This window comes from Equus przewalskii, chromosome 17 (assembly GCF_037783145.1).
Source record: "Equus przewalskii isolate Varuska chromosome 17, EquPr2, whole genome shotgun sequence".
NCBI classification, from domain to species: Eukaryota; Metazoa; Chordata; class Mammalia; order Perissodactyla; family Equidae; genus Equus; species Equus przewalskii.
The window spans coordinates 46,773,212-46,785,227 of NC_091847.1; the positions used below are offsets into that span (position 1 = coordinate 46,773,212).

At 35.6% G+C, this 12,016-nt stretch overlaps 1 long non-coding RNA gene across 2 annotated transcripts in view; it reads left to right on the plus strand.

Annotated features, from left to right (window-relative positions):
• The first annotated feature begins 4,307 nt into the window (after positions 1 to 4,307).
• LOC139076624 (uncharacterized) overlaps positions 4,308 to 12,016 on the plus strand; it is a 69,724-nt gene continuing 62,015 nt past the window's right edge. For both annotated transcript variants that reach the window (XR_011528390.1, XR_011528391.1), the window contains exon 1: positions 4,308 to 4,444. This is a non-coding gene — a long non-coding RNA (uncharacterized lncRNA). The remainder of the gene's footprint in view (positions 4,445 to 12,016) is intronic.

Genomic DNA, 12,016 nt, shown 5'->3' on the forward strand with positions numbered 1-12,016 from the left:
CAGCCACACTGCCCACATTGGCTGTGGAGTCAATCCTCCAGCCATGGAGGACCAATGCATTGAAAGGGGCTGGATCTTGTATTCGCTCTCTTTCCTTTTGCTGTAAATAAACATAATAGCGCTTGAGCCTGGTGTGCATATTGTCTGTCCTCATGGACCTCAAATCATGCACTGGTCTCTTCCCTGGGTGGCACTTACCTGCCTTTCAACTTTGGCCGCACTCATGTTATGTTCTATTCGGGGTTACAGCCTGACCACTTAATGAAACACTGTTATTTTAGTTTTATTGTCATACTGGAGGTGTTTTTGTACAATCTGTGTTACAACTTCTCCATGTTGTTGCAAATAAAGATGGTATTTGTAGTTTCTTCGAGAGAAAAATAAAATGAAATATATCTCATGACAATAAAAATCAGCGTTTGCAGTTTTGCATTAATTCCTCTTTATGGCATGAAAAATAGAAAGCAATTTCACCTCAGAAAGCAGACGTGGCTTTGTGAAAAGAGATTTGTTGTGGCAAATCAAATATAGTACACAAGTCTGTGTGGAGGAATGTTCAAGATGGAAGATTTGTTTAATGTTCAGGAATTATTTTTATATTTCTGAATTTTGCATGTGTAATGAGCAACATACTAGTAAAAGAAAATAAGATGGAGGTCGTGGGGACTGAAAACTTTGAGGAATATGAAATGACCCACTTTGCTTTCTCTCTTTGTTTCCATGCCTCCCTCCACTGTTTAAAAGTGTTATCTGTGTTCACTAGCATGGGTACAAGACACACACAACCACTACTCTATTTCGTTTTCACGTTTGACACAGCTATAAGCTCATGTGAATATGTGTTAATGGCTGCGACTATAGGTGACTGGCAGAATCTTTCAATATTGGGAAATGAGAAGGCTCTTTTTGAATTTTTAAAAGCCCATTGGTATTTGCTTCTCTACATTACCAATTTATTAAGAGATATGTGAGTAATTTGTTTCTCTATTTGGCATAGACATGTCTCTAGAGTTTGTCTATGTAAGTAGATTGAGAGTATGTGAGATAATTCGAGAAATGTAGAAATTGTACCAAGAAGAGGAAGGACTAATGGAATAATAAAACACCAGTGGTCACACTCAATAACCTGCTATAGAAAGTCCAAAAGCATGTCTGAAAGTGATGGATTACCCAACAGTCTCAAAAGGAGAAGTGACTATTAAGCAGACATCTCACATCTTCTGGGAGAGTGAATCTTAGGATAACGATAATTATAATATTCTTATAATGAGGTATAACACTGTAAATAGTAAACCCAGTGGGATTTGGGGTGCCAAGGGATTATTGATAATGGAGATTTAAAAAGGAAGCCCTGTGGGGAAAAGTTAGGGATGAAAAAGCAGAAATGAAAAGAATGTATCTCTGTATTGTAAATACGTCAGATTTTCACTGGTTTATTCAGTCTTGATCATGCTATGACAATAACTGGGTTTCTTTTAGAGACTGGGGTTTCACTCAATTGGTAGGAAGGTAAAAGTAGTTCTTTCTCCTTTATTTCCTCTCCTGATTGGGAAAAAAGCTGATTGTATATGAGATTACTGGGAAATAATTATTTACTAGAATTTTATTAGGGTCTGGTGATTTGAGATCTTCAGGTGGTGTATTTTAGGTAAAAGATTATTGGCCAGGGTTCCAAGTATAGAGTCAACAATTTGTTCAATAATGTCCACTAAAACTCAAGCCATTCTGCAAGTTAGGTGACTTGTGGCTTACTGCTTCACAGCTTTCTCAAATATTACTTGAAGTTGAAAGAGTATCTTTTTCAGTGATCACTGTATTTCAGGTGGACAAGTGGCTGCTTTGTGATGTTCAGCTACTTCTATATAAGCATTGCTCAAATATTGCTAGATGGGATATTTTATAAGGTCTTGGGGTGCCTTATCCATTCAACATATGTATACAACTCAGCTAACAGAGCAAATACCTGTATCATGAGGCATAATTTTTTTTTTTCGTGAGGAAGATTGTCCCTGAGCTAACATCTATGCGAATCTTCCTCTATTTTGTATATAGGCTGCCACCACAGCATGGCTTGATGAGCAGTATATAGGTCCACACCGGGGATCTGAACTCATGAACCTTGGGCCGCTGAAGTGGAGCATGGAAACTTAACTACTACACCACTGGGCCAGCCCTGGGATGATTTTTTTTTTTTATTACTGTTGCATATATCATTGCAAAACCCAAGTATATCAGATAAACAATTATCTGAATAAAGTCTATATTAAATTCTGAAATCATATTGAAATATATCATTTTAGGAGCCTTGCATGATTTTTCAATTCCATGTTTTTTTGCTGTATGGTACCTGGCTGAGTCACTTGGAATACCCAATATCTGCCTAATAGGTGCTCTGTTTGTGGTTATCTGGTAATTCCTAGAAGTTTGGGGAAGGAATTTATTGTTGCAATTTTGAATGATGGAATGTCAAGCCTCCTCTTATTTCTTGTGATAATAGAGGATGATGTAATCATAAATATGTCCATCAATGATAATAGTGAAATCTTACACAGCTGATTCAGTTCATAAAAGCATGAAATGTGGACACTAATACAGTTTTCTGGTATTTTTCTTGTTCTGGAAAGATGCTACCATTTTGGCATACTGTCTCAGGATGCAGTAAGTTATGAGGAAGCTTCTACTACCCGTGTGTCGGCTCCTTTGTCTGGTGGGCACATTCTAGAACAGTGTCTTTCCCAAGTTGCCAAGTTGTATAAAAGCTCTCAGTTTTGTACACATCTTTTCCTGACTTATCATTAAGCCATACTGCCATGCTCTCTCTAAAATAGCTAAAATCTCTTCTAGCTATTGCCAGCGTTTCTTATGTCCTTCTCTCTCAGAGTAATACATCCACAAGGATAGTTGCTTTTCCCTTTGTTAAATCTTTTGAGCATTTTCTTTCTACTTCCTTTGCCACTGCTTAGGCTAAGACCCTTGTAACCTACTACTCAGTTTATCAAGAGCCCATTAACAGGATTTTCTGCTCAGTCTATTACAACATTCCATGCAAGTTGTTCCCTACATCACGGTCCTTCAGTTGTCTCCCAGTGCCTGTACCACATTTACTGTCTGCCTGCCCAGTCTAATTCTAACTTATTTTTCCATCTTTATTGTTCATAATGTCGTTACACGAACCATCGATTCCCAGTAAATTGGTTCACTAGAACATGCCATGCAGAGTCTAGACTGTCACCATGCTTTTGGTTATTCAATACCTCTTTCTAAAATATCTTAATTCTTCCCATCCTTCATGGCTAACCTCAAGCCTTATCTCCTCCATAAAGTCTTTCTAAATCCATCATTGCTGGCCTAACAAAAGCTGCATTCATAATAGGCTTTAAATAAAATAATGTGGGAGACTAACTGAATTTATAACATAGAAAGTGGTCAATACATTTGAGTTTCCTTACCTCCGCACTTTTCATTATATGTCTCAGGATGATGATGCATTTCTAGTTTAACCTTGTAGGTGACTATCTCAAGGACTTTTGAAGACTCTTAGAGCCCTACACGTAATGTGCGAATTACAGTTAGTCTAAAAGTGGAAACTGGATTGATTAAAATTGCATTACCTGGGTGAGGATGTGAGGGCTGAGTGGACTCAGTGCTCTCATGGAGTGTGGTGATTCTAACTCATAAAGTTGAATTTAATGAGTAACTATCAAACACATACCTGTGTATTGTACTTAACAACTTTATAGGGTCAATAAATACAGAACATTATCTAGGAGTATCAGTCTTTTGCCTTCAAGCAATCTGAGCTATACATGACATTTAAACATAATATCATTGTATATACTCTCCTAGATTTATTGTTGAGTACTAGTCTACTACCATTTATCTTTCATGAAAAAATATTTATTGAAACTAGTCCCTGTCCTTGTTTTTTATATTTCTGAAATTCAGAATACCTTTTCTTTATAATTATTCTTTTGTCTATTGTGTTTTTTTATACCAAATATGTTTCTCAACCACTAAGTTTAAAATGTATGCAATTAGTTTGAACCTTTGTATTAAATCCCAGATATCAATGATGGATATTTTTAATGTAATAAAACGGAGAAAAATGAACATTCACAGCCTCCCTTTTCTTCAAATAGGATGATTCCCGTAAATATACTGAGACATGCAGTTGGGGTGGTAAGGGTGGTGTTTTGTTTTCAGTGCGGAAGAAAGAGATCACAACCTAGCACCGAGGATGATTCATACAGTGCAGTGTTTCCAAGAGCTCCACGGTCATGTTTATAGCAACTGAGTGTATCAAGGTTCTCAAGGAAAATGAGAAACTAAGCACAACTGGTGGAGTGTGAAGCCCAAGATTGGTTAAATCTCCTCCGGCCGGCAAGAGAGTTACTACCCCAGACTCTCTCCCCGGCTCACTGCGGGGATTGTTCTCGATTTGGTGGTAAGGTCGATACCTCATTTATAATATATTATGAGCAGTGGTGTTTGAAATGGAGATATTTGTGCACATGTCTCAGTACTTGTTGTTTCTTTGCTTTTATACTGACTACACCAACTAATGAAAGTGAAATCCAGCCTCAATGCACACATATGTCCTTGGCCAAAATTTGCAGACTGAAGGATAGATGAGGATGTAGACTAGAGTGTTATATTTGATTTTTTAAAAGTATTGTTGTCTTGAAACTGTAGCATAAGGTGCACTATTTTTCATAATAGATAAAAATGTATTAATATAATTGTGCTAAATTATGTCTCTTGCTTCTATCATTCTAATTTTAAATTTCTGTGTCTGCAACACTGTGACTAGATAGTGATATATAAACAAACATTGCATACTATCGGGAGTTTTGTATTTAAAGAAAGCTAGTTGTGAATCTTTTTGTAAAGTGAAATTTTGGTAATCTAAAAAATATCATTTTATTAAACATATTCAGAATTTCAGACTTTTCTGAGAGATTTGCTTAAACCTTGGCTCTAAGATAATCACTAAAGGTTGGTTTTAATAAAATTTATGTAGTCATATATATATGCGTATATATTTATTTATTATTAAATATATATGCTTAACAGCATATTGCTAATTTCCAAATAATAATTTATATGAATCAAGCATCATTAGGGCAGCATTTCAGTTCACTGATAGTCACATGAGACATAACTCTCAAATAGATTCGTAATTTACATGTAAGTAAGGAAACCATAAAAATATCAAACAAAAAAATAGATACACCATTAACCTTATGTTTAATATAACTGTTGCAAATAAGTTCCACAGTTTAAGTTCTGTGCATGTAAACATATGTATGACTGTAAACATATACCTGAGAATATATGCATACAGTTACTTTTCTAGAACTTTGCCTTGCAGACAAGTTATATAAAAAGTGTACGTAAATATATACCATATCATATTTAATATCATTTTAAAAATTTCAATATTTATCTTGAGATGTCTTTGTATTTTCCAAGTTTCTTCAATGAACTTGCATTTCTTTTATAATAAAAACAATTTTTTTAAGGAGGATAGATGCAGAATGTTTAATTCACATTTCAAATCCAGAAGAAAATTTTGTGGTTAAGAAAACCCATTAAATTAACTTTTAAAAATATTTTTCTTTTGGAAATTCACTTCAGTATTGTTCTCATTATTATTTTTAAAATGCCAAAATATAATAGTGCTTTTATTTATCTTAGCTTCACTCTAAAATAGAACATTTGGTGTATTTAGTCACATTTGGATGCAATGTAGTTGTTATCAGGTAGTTTGTTAAAAAGGAATTTTCTTCCTTTTTTTTAATCTCTGCCACTACAATTTTGTGTCAAAAAGCCAATCAATTCTGTCAGGGACCAGGATGGTGCTTAAGAAATTGAAAACATTTCTGCTGGCAGCTTTGCTATTCATTTCTGACACTCTGCTGGTACAATATTGAGCACTTTAATTTATTGAAGTTGCTATTCGGAAAATACAAGCTATACGTTCTCCTACATGGAACCTATTTCAACATTTCTTTACACCTGTTTGGACACAGTTCATAGCTTTGTAATAAAACATTGCACATTAATCCTTTTTAAAGTGCAATATTAATGATAGGTAAAACTATTAACTATTTTGAATCCAAGATTCACTTTTAACATTTGCATAAATCATGCGATACCAAACTAAGAAGATTTTGCATGTGTGAAAAACTGAACTTTTGTTTGATTTGGTTTTGTTACGTTTTCAAAATTTGGATATTTTGAATAGGATTTAAAACGTAGATGCCTGCTTTTAAAAAGCCCACTTTACTTATTTGATATCAAAATTACGATCTACTTCTTTTTGCAAGGGATGAGGCAAAACCTGTAGATATGCTAATCACTGGGATGAATGCTAAGAATGAGAAGGAAGATGGTCAGAAATTGAATCTGAGCCATTACTGTAGAAAGAGCCAAGGTCAAGGCAGGGGAACCAAGATAAGTCCATAAAGCTAGAGACAGAAGCATGTGGTAAGAGCAAGTACAACTTAAAAAAGGAGTGAAGGGGGCCAGTCCAGTGGTGTAGTGGTTAAGCTCGGGCTCTGCTTTGGCAGCCCGGGTGACCTTGGGCACAGACCTATGCACTCCTCTTCAAACCATGCTGTGGTGGCATCCGGCATACAAAATAGAGGAAGATTGGCACAGATGTTAGCTCAGGGACAATTTTCCTCAAGCAAAAAGAGGAAGATTGGTAAGGGATGTTAGCTCAGGGCCAATCTTTCTCTCCAAAATAAACAAATAAATAAAAATAAAATAAAAAAGGAGTAGGGGAAGAAGACTTCTGAGCGATTTTAATGAATGGCATTGAAGTTTAGGACTTACCTTTATGGCTATTCATTAGATATATATGGCAGATTAAGCTGGCATAAGGGCAAATCTTCAGGCATATTCTACTTGGTGGATTCTGGTTTGTTTTGTTGGAGACAGTATAAACAAACATTTTTTTCACTACAGTTTTCTAATTATGAATAAAGCTAAGAAAATCTATCCAATTTTGTAGAGCATGTTGGTGAATTTCTTTTCAGTACTAACTTGATTATTTTGTAAAAGGCTCAATTTGAAATTATAAAATCTTATACTCATTGCATCAGACATTAACAATCCTTTATTTTGATGTGATATCTGAATCATTAACACTGTATACCATTATGTGACAGGATTTTATTAAATTTTACCTATACAGGTTGCTGATTCCAACTAAATTGGACACTACAATTGTTATTCACTATGTAAGATAAAAACGAATTGTTTTAGAAACAATAATTTAATTGTAATCCATAATTTACATGCAAAGATCTGTTAAAAATATCACCCTTGTAAATGAAATAAAGTAGCTCAAAAATTTCTATTGTCGTTGCCATTAGTGTCATCTTTAAATGCAAACTGGGTATACATAGATTTTAGAGTATGTGAAGGCAAAAACTCAATGTGCTGAATCCAAAAATACAAATTACTATTTTGTACCCATAGTTAATCTCCTCTGTCGTTACCCACAACTGTAGTGATTCTGAAATTTTAGGGTGCAGACTTACAGGTACATACAAATGTCCATTCCTGACACAGTATGCCTTCTACATACATGTTGTTACATACATGCTGGTGCAAGACATCCACAGACGACATTTTGAGAACATCACAGTACGGACAACAGTCTACAATTAAACTGTGGGTCATGAACAGTGTCTCCTGGTGGCTGACAAGAGGAAGAATTTAACCTAAGTTTGAACACATAGCACGTTTTCTTTTTGCCCATTCAGAATGCCATTTGCACACTTCCAAGAGTGTGGCTAAATCCATCTTAAAAACACTTTTATTGCTTTGTACACTTTTGTCCTTCATCTTTTTCTACTGGTTTGCCTCGTTAAATCAGGAAAACATCACATTCTAATTTCACTGGTAAGAAAAGAAGCAACCCTTACCACAACTGAAAGCATAAGTAGTTTTAGTATTAAAATTTTATTAGGAAAAAATACAGCCTTACATTTTGAAATGAATTAAGGTATAATAATCAAGTACTGCTGTAAAGAAGCACTCAAAATTCTCTTTCAATTTTCCATGAAAGTTTCTAGCTACCTCCTCCACATGTATCTGCTTTTCTTATAATTATAGGTAATAGAAAATGAGTTAAAACATCCAATGATTCATATTTAATTCATAAAATGTTTTTTATTTAAGCCCAAATCAACTGGAATAGTAGAAGGTTATATATGAGGAAATGTATTGGGAAGTGTACAACATTGATTTTTACATACTTTAATGTGCAGAATTTGTAATTTAGGAACTGTTTTATTTTGCCAGATACAAATAGTTATGTAGTAAGCAACTATTTTGCTATTAATGGTGGTGAGGAATATTTAAAGCTTCTTTGTTTGATTAATGATATGAGCAGAGAACATCGTTGCTAATCAAGGGAACTTGAGTTTGCTTGCTGTCATTCTAGATACAGACTAAGTTTTTTGAGAAAATCTGTTTATTAGAAATGATCTACGTCAGTGGTTCCCAAAATGTGGTCCCCAGACCAGCAGCATCAACTTCATCTTGGAACTTCTTAGAAATGCAAGTTCCTGGGCCTCACTTCAGACCTACTGAATCAGGAACTGCAGGCGAGGTGTAATGATTCCGATGCATATTTAAGACTGAGAACCACTGATCTCCGTAAATGGAGATGTCACTTATGATGGGGAGTGTATGACCAGTTGTACCATAAGAAAGCAAGAAAATTCTCAATGAATCATCTCTCCTAAATGATACAGGGAAAATTCTTCATTAAGGAAAAAATCAAGGATCCAGCAGAAACCGGCAAGGCACAGGAGTGTGGAAACCACATGACGCAAATGGAACAGAGATTAAAGTCAGGTGTTAATCAGTCTTGGCGGTTGCCATGCTTCCGTACACACAGCCGATTGTGATCCATGAACAAAATCCAAAAGGACAAATAGAAAGAAAAAAATCTCTGCTTTCCTTTGTCAGAGTGTCTTACTGCTTAGCATTCTTGGTGACTATTCATCTGTTTCCTTCTTGTCAACATGCTGACAACCAGCACCAATCAACACTTATTCTTGTTTCCTTGTTTTTCTCCCTCCTTTGTTTTTCATTCTAAAACCTTCTTTGTCCCAAATCAGAGTTTTAGATTCTAAGAAAATTACCTGTCACTGTAGCAGAGATTTTTAAAAAATAAATATATATTCCACAATTCAAAGCTTCTAATATATTGTAAATCCTCCAAATAAACTATTATTTTTCCACTTTTGACTTTAAAAAGTCCTTAGACATTGCATGACTGGAGAAGATACAGTGATACATAAGAATATGAATAAAATGCAATTAGTGCCATGAAATGTGTCTATATTTTGCCCTTTTTCTATGCCTGCCTTTCTTTTCTTTTCTCACTTTCTTCATTTCTGCCTACCTACACACATTTACTTCTTGTGACTCTAGGATGTTATCTTTCATTTTCACTTCATTATCTCATATCCTTTGTTCCCTTCTTTTCCAACCTTCTGTTTTAAAATGAAATTTTTTTTCCCAAATGTCAAGTATTCTTGCACAAAATTGGGATTCTCTTGCCTGATATGCATTAGAAAATGCCCAATTATTACAGCATCAGCTTTTGGGAAAAGAAATCAACTTTATTCTGTGAGATCAATCTTCAGGGAGACAGAGGGCATGCACCCTCAGATCTGTCTCCTCCATTCAGGATTTGGGGTGAAATTTAAGTGGTTAGGGAGAATGCGCTGCCACGGGGAAAAGCTGGTGGGACAGGTTTTGATTGGTGGGCTTCAAGCGTTTATGGTGAGGTTTAAACATTTATGATGAGGTTTTAAACATTTATGGTGAGTTTCTAAACATTTATGGTAATGTGGGGGAGGAATTTTAACGCCATATCTTCCTGAATGATTGACCCCTCAGTTCTGATAAGAGTCCAACTTCCAAATGATGGTCATCCTGATCCTTTGGTTCCATGGGGAGGAGAATCTTTAGTTCCATGGTCATTTCAGGTCAAGATTTCTTCTTCTGTGCATGCTCTGGCTACATGACTTTGCAAATTTTCTGAAGACAATTTCTTAATCACTCTGTTGATAAGAGATGGGGTCTGTTTGAACTGGCTCTAAATGTGCCTGTGGTTACACAAGTCTAAGATTCTTTTTTGATTCATTGTCTCATTTACTCATCCACACATTCATTTCTTATTTCTTCATGTTCATTCATTTGTGTCCCTGTTCTTTCATCCACATCCTCTTGTCTCTCCCTGCTGTGCTCTAGCCTCCTCTTTCTGCTGGGCCTTCCCTAATTATCTTTTCATCTTACCCTTCTGAGCGCCTTCTATATCTTAACTTTTTTCTCTTTTTTTTACTTTCTTTTCCTTTTCACTCTTTTTCAATAAAATAGTTAATGCTCTGAGCAAAACGCATATGGTATGCAAAGTTCTAAATGTATATTCATCATAGCAAGATGAATAAGGCATAATTCTCACCCACAAAAAGGCAATCTTGACAATGACTTTTGACTCATGCCTCTAAAGTGTATCTTTTCCATTGTCAGCTGGACCCTCAATATTTGATGATAATGATTTTACTCATTCTTAAAACACTTTCTCATTTGCCTCATTTTCTTTTCTCTCCTTGAGCCCTGTCTCAGTGTTCTCTACTGTTAAAAGGTGGCCTTACCTCCAGAGTCCCCCAAAATAGATGCCATTGGTCATATATTTTATCAATTTTTCTACTCCTTCCCCTCTCTCTCCTCAAGCCCAACACTTCACCAGGTAAACCTTCCAATATATGTCAAGTTGGATACATTCCTACTCCATTTTCTATTATTTCAGGGAGTGGCCCACTTTATTTCCTGGGTCAAACTTGTTTTGGTATGTCCAGTGCCTGGTTCACAAGAAGAATTTAATAAGTGTTTGTGGACCCACATTAAAGTATATTTTCCCCAAACTGTACTCTCCATACCATTTCCTCCCATCCTCTATGTCCCACGTGCTTATCCTTGCCAAGTTGCAGTTTACTTGACTCTTATTTTCCTTAGTTTTTGAGGGCAGGATTTCCATCTCTGACTCCCAACATCTTAGTATCTAGTACATAGCAGAAGTTCTCAAAAACAGTTTTGCTAAATGAAAGAATAAATATTGAGTGAATACACCATTTTTCCTGCTATAAAAACTGAAGGCATATCTACCTAACTCCACTTCTGGCACTCCTACCATTCTTTACATTTTTACCTGGGTGACTGGGAGTGATGCTGAGCTATAGTTTGTGTAGGCTAAAGACTGGAATCCATTTATAGCTAAGTGTTCTCTTACTGTCTTCATACACACACATACAGTTGGACAGCAGTTGTATTTATATTTTGTGTAAGTATTGATATCAGCTCATCTCTTCATTTTCTTTTCTTTGTCCTTTCCAGTTTTCATACCGTGTACATTGCTAGAATAAGTGGAATCAAAATATGTGTGTGACCCTCCTAAAATCCACTGTTGTTTCTGGGAGCATTGGGTATTATTTTGATGAACAATGTAGATGGCCTTAAAGTATTTTTTAAGAATGCCTCATAGGTGGTGGAAAATTTTCCCTGGAACTTCAAATGTCTGAAATGTAACAATAATAACAAAAAAATGTGAGCTATAGGAATTTGCTTTTCTGATGAGCATTTCACTGTTTCTGATTTTTTATTTTAGCTCAATAACAGACTCCAAAACAGTTTTGGGATCTCTTGACTACAGATAGTTCCTGGGCTTCAGAGAATGAATTACAGTTCAGGAGTTAGAACCAGAGACTTGTATCTAGGATCTTTGCCCACTTCCCTTCCTAGATTAGGAGCTGCAGTCTAAGAACAGTCTTGGAGTGGGAAGAGATCAGAAAGAATTATGTTCTTCCTGCCCTTTCTGTTTGGAGCATTTGGTAAAGCTGCCTGGAAACCTGGCTTCAAAACTAGGCAAAAGATTTCAGTTATGTTTCATTTATTCTCACTAAAATATGAAGAGCTTATTTTACTGTGA